The 15,937-nt window shown below is 41.1% G+C and overlaps 1 protein-coding gene across 2 annotated transcripts in view; it reads right to left on the minus strand.

The window, feature by feature from the left end:
* Positions 1-15,937, minus strand: part of CSRNP3 (cysteine and serine rich nuclear protein 3) — a 73,836-nt gene that overhangs the window by 26,245 nt on the left and 31,654 nt on the right. The window contains exon 1 of one of the 2 annotated variants that reach the window (XM_075284224.1): positions 564-847. The exons of the other annotated variant lie outside the window; for it this stretch is intronic. The gene's annotated coding sequence lies outside the window, so the exon portion shown is untranslated. Of the gene's footprint in view, positions 1-563; positions 848-15,937 lie in introns of those variants that run through there. 2 annotated transcript variants of the gene reach the window in all.

A 15,937-nucleotide genomic window follows, 5' to 3' on the forward strand; every position in this document is an offset into this window, starting at 1 on the left:
TTTGGATGTGTTTATGTAGATGCTAATGGACTGGGATAAATACTGTATTTAGGTGGGCCAGTTTCTGAATTCTTGGGCTATTAGTTTACAGCTATGGTAGGGTTGTCACAATTGAAAAAAAAAAAAAAAAAAAAAAAAATGCAAAAAAAAATAAATTAAAAATTACGTAATTAACGCATTTTAAGAAATTTTCTTTATAGTGATAAAATACGTTATGTACATTTAAAATAAGTGCATAATAAAAATTATTGTGTAAATGTTTACTAAAAAAAAAAAAAAAAAATCATTATATATATAAAATTATATAATTTTTTAAAAATTTAAGTTAAATATTATATATATCCGTATAATTTCATAACACCATATACTATATTCGCCTATAATTGGCCGACCAGATAACGACAGCATAGGCCATTCAAGCACATACCGATTAGCATATTACAAAGTGACAACTCGTATTCCCATATACAATATTCTATATGCAAATGAGCACAATCCGAACAATTCCATCGACATTACGCCTTTAAATCACATGACATTAGACGTTGCAAATAACAACTGACCTGTTCACACTGCCACTCGCCAATCCATGTACCCTTGATAGGACTAGATTCTAATTATAATCCATGGAATATCGCCCTATAAAACATCGCCCGCTCAGAATCGCTCCTTGCCGTCTGTATTTGGATAAAGCATATTTTTTCCTTGCAAATTTCCCAGAGCAGTATGTTCTAGCCGGCAGCATATGCCTTATTGTTCAGCGCTCAGAGCCCCAATCTGCACAAAGCCTCATTACCTACTGCTTGTCGAGCAGCTCCAGCCTCACTGAGCTCGCCTGTATTGTGATCACATGGGAGCCTTGTCTGAATAAGCCCGGCTTCCACTCATTCCACTGTCTATGGATATTTTTATCAGCTGAATCCTAGCAAGAGGAAGGGCCAGCGAGTCAGTCAAGCTGCTTGAAGTCATTAATCCACTATAAATCAAGGAAAATCCTCAAACCACAGAGAAACCTTGTCGGTGGCTCTTGATGGAATTTCTAGTGAATTAACGGAGAACCCTATAGAACAGGCCACACATGATTGTATAGCCATTTGTCAGAGTCTATAGCATGATATGTATGGAAGATAATTAGTTCAGATGAATGTGGGATCTGTCACCCATGGGGAGATTCTGGGATTTCAACCCCCCCCTAAAAAATCTGTATACAGACAGTAAGACGTGTAAGAGGTTGAAGCATTGATGGCAGACTGAAATATTACACAGTAGATATTTGTATTTCTTTTGTATCATAAGCCTGGATTCACACAATTCAGTTTTTTGGTGCAGTTTTTGTGTCAATTTTCTGAGCCAAAGCCAGGATGGGAACAGTCAATGCAAAAACCAACACAGTCAATGGGAGGTGGAAAATCCACGTGGAATTGGCAAAAACTGTGTAGAAAAACCGCTAGCGTTTTTATCAAGGTCCATACACTGTGCTGGAGGAAAAAAAAAATCCTAATAACTGAAGCAGATTTTTTTTTCTCGACAAAATCCTCGCCAAAAACTCTGTGTGAATGGACCCGTAGGGTGCTGGCAGGAAAAGGAACCCATTGAAGTCAATGGGATGTCAGGACATATGAAAGTTTCCAACCAATGACTGATTTGAGACTGTCACCCCCAATGGTTCACACCATTTGTTCTCTTCAAACCCAGAGTATAGTAGGTGGAGGTGTAAAAAAATGTATACATTTATACTTCCCTTCCACTACCCTTTTAGGGCCTCCTCCTTTCTCTCTTTACCTCCTTCCTTCCGGTGACATCATCCTGTGACATCATGATGTTTGGTATGTCCATGTGACTGCTGGTGAGTCGTGACCCAATCACAGGCCTCAGCGATGACCCCTGGGCACATGATGTGACAGGAGATAGTGAGGCACCGCGCGGAGGCCCAAAAGAAGTAATGATTTTGGTTTCGGAAAAAGGCGAACAACTTGGAATATTGGAGTTGAAGTCAACTCTGTACGAGTTGATTCGCCAAACGGCAAGGTCCCATAAAAGCCTTGTATTTGCCCCAGTAGATGTTATCGTGCCATTCCAGTCCTGCCATGTGATTGGACCTATACAAATGACTTACATAGTATTCTAGGAGTTATTGTCCTTATCCAGAGAGGTTATATTGGTCTAAGGAATAAGGGCTTGTGATTGGGGAAGATCCAAGACTGTGGTCGCTAATTCATCACCACTGTGCATGTGAAATATTAATGATAATAAACCACATAAGGGTGAGGTATCCCGAACACGATATCTTATATGGAAACCAATCCCAGCCTTGCTTATTTATGATATAATTGTATATTGTATAGGCCATCGTTCTGGAGGGCAACTCAACATGCATAAGAATAAGCCTAGAAATTCATGGGTGACCCTTCACACGGCAAATAATTTGGATTAGATCCTTGCCAGAATGCACTGGTGTCACCATGTGTTAGCTATGACATCAAACATTAAGTAAAATGGCGCAAGAAAAAGAAGGATATTGCAACAAGACAAAAACAACCAATAATAAGAAAAAACATCCTGCTGAACCTGCTCAGACAGCAGACAGTTAGCAGACAACTCCTTTATATAGGGACCAAGAGTATAATAATGTTACGTGTAGAGATGAGCGAACACTGTTCGGATAAGCCGATCCGAACAGCACGCACCCATAGAAATGAATGGAAGCACCTGGCACGTACACTTTGCCGGCGGCCGGCCGGCGTCACAGGTGCTTCCATTCATTTCATTTCAGTGTTCGCTCATCTCTAGTTACGTGCACTAATAGATTTTGTATATCTGGTGCCCACCTAATACTACCCCCTTAGTGCCAACGCACACAGTATACTGACTCCTTAACATCTTCACATAATGTAATGCCCCCTTAGTGTCCACACACAGTATAATCTCCCCATAGTGCCCCCCACACAGTGTAATCCTTCTTAGATCCCGCAAACAGTATACTGCCCTCTGAATGGTCCCCACATACAGTATACTGCTCCCTGAGAGGTCCCTACACTTGCCTGTCACAAGTATGGGGCCCAGTTCTGGAGTGGCCTCAGTACTGCTGTGTGTTATGCTCCAATGCTGGTGGGTATGCGGTAAGAAGGAAGCCCACCATGCATTTGTGTTATTCACAAATAAGGATAGGCCATCACTATAAAACCCACAAAAAAAATCCCTTAAAGGAGCCGGTGTTCCCAACATATACGCAACATTTGCTTTAAGTCCAGTGGACACCATTCATTTGCTTTCCTTATCCCGGCATTCATTCTGGCTCTCGCTTTATTCCGCATCCCAGTCACGTATCAAACAAGCATTGAACGCTCGCTTGGAAAAAAAAAGCCTTGTCTGCGTGAGGCCTTTCTCTGACCTGAGTATTTTTCTTTCTGAGAGTTCTGTCTTTTTCTTGTATTAATTGCAGATCCTCCAGTATATTGACGGCCGGCGCGCTCGGCTCATACATTCATGTATAGAGCTCATTCATTAAGCAGGCAGCTTGTCCTTGGGAGAATCTCTCTCCATCATCCCGGAGATGAGTAGAAATGAAGAGAAATGAAATGAAGAGCTGATTCATTCCTTGGTCTTTGTAGGAAATGTGTGTGGGAGGGAACAAAAAGCCGAAAGTTCTTCATGAATGGAATTATGAGGATGGATGTGCACATGGTGGACCTGCAATAACAGACAGACCTCTGTCACCCCCTGCGTGTTCAGTGTCATCGAGCCTTGTTTGTAAAAACAGCAAGGAGACATGGACAGAGTGCCGGAGGTGTCATTTACATAGGACCTGGAAGATCTCCTCTTCCCTCAACGCCCCCTAAGATCTACTGACTTCTGTGCATTGTGCCATTCCTCTTAGAAATTTTTGACTACCGTATATACTCGAATATAAGCCGAATTTTTCAGCCTAATTTTTGTGCTGAAAAAGCCTCCCTCGGCTTATACTCGAGTCAGCAAAAAATAAATAAATAAATAAATAATTTATTTATTTATTTCAGGGGGGGGGGGGGTGTGTCTATGACCAGCCACAATATCAATGTATAGAATCTCCCATAAAATAGTGCAAAAAAAATAAGGAGATTAAAAAAAAATACAAAAATAAAAGTTGTAAATCCCTCCTTTCCCTAGGATACAAAAGTAGAAAATGACTGTGAAACACAAACACATTAGTTATCCCTGTGTCTGAAAGTGCCTGATCTACTGAATATAGGGGATCTGCAGTGCTCCTGTTCCGTTGGGAAGGGGTTAATAGGAGCACTGCAGATCCCCTATATTCAGCCAGACTGAATTCCAAGTGGGGGAAGAAAAACAGTCCTCAAGCTCAGGGAAGGGGCAGACAGACAACCAAAACACCCCTTCCCCAGCACCCAGCACCTACTGCACTCAAAAACTCTGGCCATTTTAATTTTTGAAATTTTCCAGTAGCTGCTGCATTTCCCCCCTCGGCTTATACTCAAGTCAATAAGTTTTCCCAGTTTTTTGTGGTAAAATTAGGGGCCTCAGCTTATATTCGGGTCGGCTTATACTCGAGTATGTACGGTGTATTGGCAGCTGTGTGTGACCATTCATGACATGTTCCTATACAGTCAACTCTGACTGGGCAGACCCAAATCTGGTAACATCTAATGGTCAATTTTTTCCAAAAAATGGAAATAACAGAGGAATGGTGCAATGCAGCGTTCTAGAAAAGATGGTCCAGAATTTTATGATGTATCCAGATATTTAATCTATGAAACAAACAAGAAACACAAAGAGTTGTTGGAGCGTCTGCATACCGTAGGTCACAGTGAGTCCCTGGTGTGTGGTGACAAGGCTAGTCCAAATTCTTCAGAACACAAAAAAGATCGGCATCACAGAGTTCCATAAAACTCAAGCTTGACTTCATATCACTAAAAATATCCGGTGTCGATGGGAGCCCCAGTAGAGGCACAAACACTCAAACATGACCATGGCCGCTGGATCTGTTACCTCCATTGGATGTTTTTGTGCAATGAAATAAAGCTTGAGTTATATAGACCACACAATGTTGATCTTTTTGTGTTTTGGAGAGATGACAGGTCCACCTAAGAATAAGGTCCCACATAGCAAGCCACAGCCAAACAAACATGGCGGAAACGCGTCATGTTTTTTTCCACAGAAAGTCCTCGAAATACAAAGGCGTTACCATATAATAAATAATTTGTCGTTTTACTTTTTGTATATAATTCTTTCTGATGTTTCTATCTATTCTACGGCTTTTAGAGAAGACTACGGAGGATGACATGTTAGTTTCCCGGCTGTCAGGATGGAGAATTGAGCGTTTATTTCAGAGGGTGGGGGGATAGGTTTAATGAATGTAAAATCCCCTTAGCACGAGAGGTGAAGCTTCTGTGGTCATTACTTCGGCAGTGCTCGGCCTCCTAAGACACGACATTTTATAATCACCCTCTCCAGTGAGAGCAAAAATTGGCCTCTGGTGACCAATTATCATCAGTAATGGCAGGGAGATTCGCCATTAGACCGCGTATATAGAGAATATGGACATACAGCAATATCTCTATAGGTAATCTACAGTATAAAGAGAAGATTATGCACGGCGTTAATATAGATATTGGTAGAAATATCCATATAGCATCTAGATAAACAGACCATTGCATAGATAATACTGGTATAAACTAACAACACACGCATGCGTATACACAGCCGGTGAAATAAGTACTTAACACGCCACCAATTTCCTAAGTAAATCTATTTGTAAAGATTAGAGATGAGCGAGTAATACTCTATCGAGTAGACATTCGATCGAATACTACGGTATTCGAAATACTCATACTCGATCGAGTACCACTCGCTGTTTGAATGTAAAAGCTCGATGCAGAACCAGCATTGATTGGCTGAATGCTATACAGTCGGCCAATCAACGCTGGTTCTTCTCCTACCTTTAGAAGTCTTCTCCGTGCAGCATCCCCGCGGTGTCTTCCGGCTCTGAATTTACTCTGCCAGGCATCGGGCCTGGGCAGAGCCAACTGCGCATGTCCGCACTACAAGCGGAGCTGGAAGACGCCGCGGGGGCGCTGTACGGAAAAGACTTCTCGGAGGATCCAGCCCGACCCTCACTCGTGGACTTGCTAAGTGTAAGTTCATCGAACGTTGCCTACCCCTGAAACGAGCATTTTCCCCCCATAGACTATAATGGGGTTCAATATTCGATTCGAGAAGTCGAATATTGAGGGGCTACTCGAAACGAATATTGAACCTCGAACATTTTACTGTTCGCTCATCTCTAGTAAAGACGTTTCGGTAACAACCAATCCAATCCAGGCAAACCATAGATGTCCATAAAATGATGGGTAATAATGAAGAAAGAGAGGTGCAAAAAGTGCTAAAAATGATGACTTTTTATCTATTACGCCGACCCCTTTACTTTCCTGAAAGGGGGCGCAATGAGGTTGAAGTCATGGTTGGGGGTCATTAGCCCTGTCAAATTTATGACACTTGTTTACTGCTGCCTAAAATTTTTGCCAGCTAGGAACTTGCCTAGATTTCAATGGCCCCGGTGCAGGATGCCCGATTTTGACATAGGGCCCCAACTGGATAAAATGGGCCAATAACCTGAAATCCATGAACAATTGTTGTATGTAGAACCCGCACAGACATAGCAATGTGCTTATAGTATATCAATCCACCTCTATTTTTTTTGGATATCCTACTCCAGGGAGAGCCATCTTGATTTCATAGAATTCCAGCGCTTTCTTTTCAGTACGAGACACGAGGCCCAGAGGACCTTATGAATTTTTGATGAAAGTTTAAAATGTCTTTTTGATTAAAAGAAAGATTAAGAAATATCTACAGAGAGGGAATGATCTATTTTTCTTAAATTGTATCCAAAAATGCAGCGTTTCCCTCCCAGTCGGCGATGCTTATAGCCATTCCGAAGCTGCCAATAACATGAAAAGTAAAAGACAAGATCCAGCGTGGCTCATCTCCTCCTTACGTCTTGGAAGTCATTATCAGGCACTTTTTGTGACAGGCTGAATCTTGTCGCCAGCAGCGGGATGAATTTGTACCTGGAGCTGCTGAGTCAGTAGCGGCGCCTCCTGCTGCATCTGTCTCATTAGCTCTCTACATTCCCTGATTTCCTCTCAGGCCCGGGGAGATAGACAGGACTTACTGACTTTTTGACACACACACAATTGTTACCGCGTGTACAATCTGCAACGTGAACTGGATGGCTCGAGGCTGTCAGAATTGAACTAATATGAATATTGGTTGAAGAATCTGGGTTGGCTTCAGTCATGCAAAATGCAAAGCAGCTTGGTCAATTTGTCACAACTAGTCAATGGAAAATCATATGGTATATCAATAAAGATATAAAAAAATATTGCCGCAAATATTTGATAATCTGATGATATTTTTGGCATATTTGATGGAATTGTAAATCCTATAAAGGTAATCCCTTTCCATATCAAATGTCATAGTTCAAAAACATTATCAAAAAGTTGGATAAATGGGGGCAACACGGTGGCTCAGTGGTTAGCATTGCAGCCTTGCAGCGCTGGAGTCCTGGGTTCGAACCCTGGCAGGAACAACATCTGCAAGGAGTTTGTATGTTCTCCACGTAGACATATTGATAGGAAAAATATGTACACTTTGAGCTCTATATGGGGCTCACAATCTGCAAAAAAAAAGTTGGATAAAGACACAAGTCAATCCAGTCTGACCTATAAACCTGCCAAGTTGACGACAGGAAGGCAAAAAAGAGACCCTAACAATTTCAGAAAAATGTTCATCAACGCAAAATTGCAAAGACTTTGAAATTTTACTGTCTACAGTATATAATATCATCAAAAGATTTAGAGAATCTGGAGAAATCCATATGCACAAGGGACCAGGCCTGCAGTCAATACTGGATGCTTGTGATCTACGGGCCCTCAGGCAGCATAGCATTTAAAAACAGGCATGAATCAGTAATGGAAATCATTGCCAGGGGTCAGGAATACTTGCAGATGTCATTGTCTATGAACACAGTTCTTTGTGCAATCAACAAATGCAAGTTAAAGCTGTATCATGAGAAGAAGGAGACGAATATCAACTCAATCAAGAAATGTTGTCTCTACTCCATACCACAGAACACTGAGGCTAAATGGAAAACTTTCCTGTGGTCAGATGACTCAAAATGTGAAATTCCTAATGAAAATGACGGGCACATTGTTCTTCGGACTCAAGAGGAGAGGAACCATCAGCACCTCACCAGTGATGGTACGACATGGCATTAGATACAGTCCTATGAAAAAGTTTGGGCACCCCTATTAATCTTAATCATTTTTTGTTCTAAATATTTTGGTATTTGCAACAGCCATTTCAGTTTGATATATCTAATAACTGATGGACACAGTAATATTTCAGGATTGAAATGAGGTTTATTGTACTAACAGAAAATGCGCAATATGCATTAAACCAAAATTTGACCGGTGCAAAAGTATGGGCACCTCAACAGAAAAGTGACATTAATATTTAGTACATCCTCCTTTTGCAAAGATAACAGCCTCTAGTCGCTTCCTGTAGCTTTTAATCAGTTCCTGGATCCTGGATAAAGGTATTTTGGACAAACAATTCAAGTTCAGTTAAGTTAGATGGTCGCCGAGCATGGACAGCCCGCTTCAAATCATCCCACAGATGTTCAATGATATTCAGGTCTGGGGACTGGGATGGCCATTCCAGAACATTGTAATTGTTCCTCTGCATGAATGCCTGAGGATTTGGAGCGGTGTTTTGGATCATTGTCTTGCTGAAATATCCATCCCCGGCGTAACTTCAACTTCGTCACTGATTCTTGAACATTATTCTCAAGAATCTGCTGATACTGAGTGGAATCCATGCGACCCTCAACTTTAACAAGATTCCCGATGCCGGCATTGGCCACACAGCCCCAAAGCATGATGGAACCTCCACCAAATTTTACAGTGGGTAGCATGTGTTTTTCTTGGAATGCTGTTTCTTTTTGGACGCCATGCATAACGCCTTTTTTTATAACCAAACAACTCAATTTTTGTTTCCAAAATGAAGCTGCCTTGTCCAAATGTGCTTTTTCATACCTCAGGCAACTCTATTTGTGGCGTACGTGCAGAAACGGCTTCTTTCTCATCACTCTCCCATACAGCTTCTATTTGTGCAAAGTGCGCTGTATAGTTGACCGATGCACAGTGACACCATCTGCAGCAAGATGATGCTGCAGCTCTTTGGAGGTGGTCTGTGGATTGTCCTTGACTGTTCTCACCATTCTTCTTCTCTGCCTTTCTGATATTTTTCTTGGCCTGCCACTTCTGGGCTTAACAAGAACTGTCCCTGTGGTCTTCCATTTCCTTACTATGTTCCTCACAGTGGAAAGTGACAGGTTAAATCTCTGAGACAGCTTTTTGTATCCTTCCCCTGAACAACTATGTTGAACAATCTTTGTTTTCAGATCATTTGAGAGTTGTTTTGAGTAGCCCATGATGCCACTCTTCAGAGGAGATTCAAATAGTAGAACAACTTGCAATTGGCCACCTTAAATACCTTTTCTCATGATTGGATACACCTGGCTATGAAGTTCAAAGCTCACTGAGGTTACAAAACCAATTTTGTACTTCAGTAAGTCAGTAAAAATCAGTAAAAAGTAGTTAGGAGTATTCAAATCAATAAAATGATAAGGGTGCCCATACTTTTGCACCAGTCAAATTTTGGTTTAATGCATATTGCGCATTTTCTGTTAGTACAATAAACCTCATTTCAATCCTGAAATATTACTGTGTCCATCAGTTATTAGATATATCAAACTGAAATGGCTGTTGCAAACACCAAAATATTTAGAACTAAAAATGATTAAGATTAATAGGGGTGCCCAAGCTTTTTCATAGGACTGTATAACAACATACACTCCCTTCCAGACACTGTCTCATTCAAATAAGGCCTTGCAGATTTCATTAAGATAATGCCAAACCACATACTACATCACAGCAGCATGGCTTCTCAGAAGAAGAGCCAAAGTGTCAACTGGGCACCTTGCATGACCTTTCACCAATAGAAAACATGTGACCCATTATGAAATGAAAACCCCAAACTGTTGAGCAGTGAGAATCTACAGACATAGACAAGTTCTTCCATACCAATCCTCGTGACTTGAGATATTCCAAGGTGAATGATGTGAGATGACAAGCTTTGAATTAAAAAAATTGCATTGCATCACCTAATAGAATAATGCAAAAATTTTATTTTCTTAAAGCCGGTGTCCTCACTACTCCTCTTGGGATATCTTGAGCCAAGCCTTAGTAGAGGACACATCTGTGTTGTACTTCATTTTTTTTAGTTTGATGATTATAAAAACAAAAACTGAGATGGTCGAAACTGCAAATCTCAAGAAGAACAATTACCCTGTTCAACTCATATTACTGGTCTTGGGTATTATGCAACAGTTCCAACTTTAATCACAGATTTGGATTTGTGACACATATACGTATGGCTGTTGATATACAATACATAGAATGGTACAGACTAATTAAAATCTCCTAGCACCAGAGCTACATGGCAATATGTAGCCACACAACATAAGATCACGACGTCGCACCACCAGATTGAATCAATAGTACATGCGGCTGCATTGCGATCAGCAAATTGATGTTACGGCAACCCAACAGTCAACGGAAATCCAATGCTACTCTGTGCGGACGCCTTCACTATCAATAGTTGTGAGCAGCAGCGTGACATTTGCTTAATGTCACAAGCCAAAAAGCCACCACGTAGCCTTAGCCTAAAAGGTGCAACTCAATATATTCCTATGGACTGAAACAATTGAAATAAAAAATTTTGTGTGTCGTCTCGGCCTTAAGAATTCTAATCTAATCGTCTAGTTTATATGTAGAGACATGACTAAAGCATAATCCACCTAAAAGATAAGACAACTGTTATAAGGTGACACCATTATTTGTCACAAGTGACCCTGCAACTATAGAATTTCAAAAATGTCAAACATGATCGCAACTTTTAGATTTGGAACCCAAAGGTCAGAGGGATTAGATGATGGATCCTTGTATTTTCTACGTGAATTGCAGAGAATCTGGTCATTGCACAGAGATTAGTTCACGTTGTGACTTTGATTGATTCTAGAGAACTAAAGTGGTCAATAACGCTCTACTACATGGGCCTTGACTATCAGCCAGAGCCAGGAGATCAGTCATTACATGGATGACTGTCTCCTATAGATATAGCCCATGCACTTTGGTGTCTCCTGTAGATATAGACCATGCCCTGTGATCTGCAGCAATATATTACGTTGGCCGTGTGCTTTTTACACGTTGAAGTCTCAATGTTCTTAGAAACAGGATCATTTCTGCTTCAAATTATTTCTTGACTTTCTCTCGTACGTCTCAGTCATCCATCCTCAGATGACCTTCACACCCAAGCAAAGATTGTGGAAAATAAGGGAACAGAAAGCAATCTCTTGGGTAAACTCAATTACAATAGAGATGTTGCGATCTTAGCCTGACTAAGCAAAGACCATTGTTGGGTTGTTCTGTTGTAGAGTACAACACCAAGGTCTAGAAATTGCACAAGGCCATTCTATTACTGTAGTTTGGATATTCATACCAATCGTATGCTTTAACAAATACTAGACATTTAGTAATATGTTTCAGGGAAAAATGCTTTTTTCCCTCCCTCCTTGTTCAACTGACATTCACTCTGAAATTTCCGATGAATTCCATCTTGGTCTCTTATGACAGACTGCAGGATAGTAGAGGAATTAAATTACAACCCTTCATAGAAGTCTATGGAGATGGGATGGTAATAGGTAGAGGAGGAGCTAAGTGAGGACGAGACACAGGCAGAAAGGCAGATGCAAAAAATAACCCATTTATTTTGCTCATAGCTTAAATTATTGACGACTTTTCATCATTTTGTTTTATAAATCAATAGTACAATCAAAATATAAGAACCTCTTTAACGTGTCTCATCAGAGAAAAGTGCTTTTCTCTCTCTCCTCCTTAAACTGACTTTCACTCTGAAATCTCGGATGAAATCCATTTTTGTGTCTAAAGTTAGACTGTAAGATAACAGAATAATTTAAATTCCACAGATCTACATAGAAGTCTATGGAAAGGGGAATGTAAAAAACAAAAACGCTGATGCAAAAAAATACCCCTCTGTTTTGAACTGAAAGCACACATATATTTGGCTGGGTGTGCATGTGTAGGGATGTCGGGAGGAATAGCTGTTAGCTGATGAGTGTGTGACACTTCTTTTCTTGGATCATGTAAAGCATGAAGCAGATATACCACAAGGTGTATAATAAAAGAGAAAGCCTTCTGCATTCACGAATATTATTACCCTTTGACCTCCGTCCCCCTACAGTATTCCTCATTTTAATAATTCTGCTCTATAACAGGGCAGCATTCCTAGCATAAATCCAGGACTCTATAGAACATGGAAGGTTTGCTCAGTAAACATTAGCCTGTTATTCACACCACCATGTTCCCTGGATACTGGAGGACAAGAGGCTTAAAAGTGACACCGCTGGTAAGAGCGCCGCCTAATCCCATTTTAATTGAGAGCACATTTACTTATATTAACTCAGGCCCTAAAGAAAATTCTGTACATGATGTATTTTTACAATAACAACTGTTTTAAAGTAGCCAAATCCTACACTAAACGGTCCTTTTTCATTATAACCCTGGTCGTCTAATTTTTAGATAAATGTTTTGAAAAATGAGGACATCACACGACAACATCCCATAGAGGGACCTTGAATTATTGAGACATATAAAAAGCCTTTACATCAGAGGAGGATTTTTGCCAGTTCCACCGACTCTCCCGAAACTGTTGGATGACATGAGTCAAGGATAAGTCTGGATTCACACCTGCGCCGGTCTCCTTTCAGGATTTCCAACCCACATTCTGTTTTTTTCAGGCGGAAACCTGGCAGACTCCATTATAGTCTATGGGGTCCATAGGTTTCCTTAAGTAACTGCTTTGGAAGTAGGTTGGGTTTCCATTTTTCGGGTCCACTTGGAAAGAACAGAAACCTAAGCGTAGGTGTGAACCTAGCGTTAGCCGCTTCTCTCTCTTGGATGAAATTTTATTTGGGTCCTTATAATGCAGGTCCAATTGGGATCCAATACACCAAGCACTGCTGGGGCAGGAGATTTGTGTTGGACTATCTTCCGTATCTGCCATAGGAAGGTGTCACTCCAAAGGATCCAAAATGGACCAAGCCTGCATAGCTGGACAATGGGTTGGGAACAGTGCCAGGCATTTTAGGGTGGGGTAACGTTCTTCTTCAAGGGCACTCTGCATGTATAGGATTTATCTCAGGTTTGTGCTTGGTTTTGGTACTGTATTGCGAGGGGTTTTACATGCATTTTATACTGGTGTCCTATCTCAGGAACTATACAGTGGACAGAGCCAGAAACACATGATCTTTATAGACCTGGTGCTGAGAACAGTCTATGGTTGGGGGGGGGGGTGTCAAACCTCAACTAGATATTGTTTGCCTATCTGGTTCTTGTTAGGATATTTATGTAATAGTTCTGATATTTATGTATTAATTTTAATCCAAACTTTTCAATCCAACCCTGTTCTCAAACAGGATCTTCCTTCCGTTTTTTGGACTGTTTAAGAGGAGAGCTAATTCTTCCTCTAGGAATTTTCTAGAGTCAACCTAAGTTGCCCGTAGCCCATTCTTTGGCCCTATAGAAGACTCATCTGCAGTTTTCAGTGTTATTTCCAGGTTATTTAGCACTATATGTACCTGACATTACCGGATGGAAGGTTTTATTACCAATTTCTACCTAAACCAGGTCATAATTCCATTATAATACAAAATCGTTCCCTCTTCCCTATGTCGCCATTCCATCACCCACGCAGCAGAATTGTAGCCCTTCCCCTATTTTAATAAACTGCTGTAGATTAATAGGGATATACACGGCGAGCCTTGGAGGTCGTAAAATGTCAAATTCTATCCTATGGGAATGCCTTATGCTGATGTATTTATAAAGTTATGGAACAAAAGCAAATTACCCAGAAACCAGTGCAGGGTATTTGGAGAATAAGGAATTATTATAGTATACTCACTGTCTTTCTTAAAGGGGTTGTACAGGGTTTAGAAAAGCTTGCTATGTTCCAAAAACAGGGACATATTTGTGCACAGGTTGTGTTTGGTATCACATTCCAATTCTTCTGCACAGGGGTGAGGTGTAATACCATGTATATTCTGCGGATAGATGTGGCGCTGTGTTTTTTTTTTTTTTTTTTAAAGCATATTTTTGATTGAAAAAAGCAATCCAACTCTGCATTTTTTGGGTGGAAACCAGGTGAACCCCAAGATAGTTTCTGCAGGTAACCACTTTTTCAGCAGATTGGGTTTCTGCTTTTCAACAGAAATCCCAATGCAGGTGTGAACTTAGTATCACTTTGCATTGTTATTGCCCCCACCTGCCTACAACTTTTGCACAGTGCTGTACCTATCCTGTATAGCTAGAGTGTGGGACCACCTAATATAGAGTTTATACAATCAGTGATGCAAATCATCAATTCTTATATATTACAAAATAACCAAAAATGGCGGCATGGAGCTGATGTAGGGAAATCTTATCGAGCAGGCAGCACGTAAAGCACGTAAGCAGAAATCAATCCCCGCCTGCCATCCACGTCTTATCTACATGCCAGTCGTGTTTCAGATATGTCGCTGGCAATAAGACGAGATAACGCGTAATGATGGAGAACAGAGCAGGGACCACAATCTAGCACAAGGCGATGCCTCAACCTGAATCCCTTGATTCCAAGCTGAGATTAAGAACTCCGCACCGGCTTCCTTAGAGTTCCTTGGCGAGCTGCCAGAAACAGCATCAATTAAATTATCGCCAACTTCATAAAAAAAAAAAAGGAAAAAATTCCTGACAAGATTTAGTGGTCCTGCCTGTCCTCGGCCGCCCCTGTCCTGAAGGATTTTGGGTACATTTTCATTACAGAAATAATTACTTGTAACCTGGCGGTTCGGTATCTAATAACATTAAGGAAGAGAGCGGTCGAGTTACTTTACTTGCCAGCACGAAGCAAACTGTGAGTGACTAAGCAGTCTCTGTGTGTATAATTATTCTCTGCTCTTAATGTGTAGGAAAGCTGCGAGAGCGCCCCCCGCCCTCCGCCCGCCGCCCTCCGCTCCCATCCTAATGCTTCCAGCACATTATGTTCTCCATATTCATGTTCAATTTAATTCATACAAATCTGCGAGGACTATTATGAACCTGTGCAGACTGCAACAACAAATGGAATGTGCAATTCAAAAGCCATATAACAAAGAAAAACTGGACTATTTGCCGAGACGGCTCGGAAAATGACAGTAAAAGGCACAAGAACAAGCTGTGAAAACCATTAGGACCTTGTAAAGTGATGAACATGGGATGCGTCAATGTCACCGGCAGGCAGGTGGCCTACACAAAGCATTTCTATGCCATTATGTAAAATAAGATATTTAAAGGGAGTGTCCAGTCATGAGTTGGTACCTACAGGAGATTCTTACTTGCTATTTGTTTTCCTCCCATCTCTTTCATTGGTTGTTATTTTGCACAAATCAGAGCTGAGATCTGACAACAGTTTAGCTGCAGTGTGTATGGGCAGCCTGAGGTAGTCTGAGCCACACCTCCTGCCTTATAATTGGTCCAGACTGCTGCTCTCTCCCTCCCCTGCAGCTCTGCCTCCTCTGATTGGCTGATGTGTATTATCAGTCTATCACAGCAGGGGCAGCAAGAGAGTTGCTCAACTCTCTGAACTAAGACCATCGGCCAGTTACTTATGCACTTGATAAAGGGCTCAGCCCGAAACGCGTTGTGATTTTAACAATACAAGTATTGAAGATTCTATAGTTATGATTCCAGCCAGTTATTGTGTGCACGTCACCCAATCTCCTCCT

The sequence above is a fragment of the Leptodactylus fuscus genome, chromosome 8 (assembly GCF_031893055.1).
Source record: "Leptodactylus fuscus isolate aLepFus1 chromosome 8, aLepFus1.hap2, whole genome shotgun sequence".
Lineage (NCBI taxonomy): Eukaryota > Metazoa > Chordata > Amphibia > Anura > Leptodactylidae > Leptodactylus > Leptodactylus fuscus.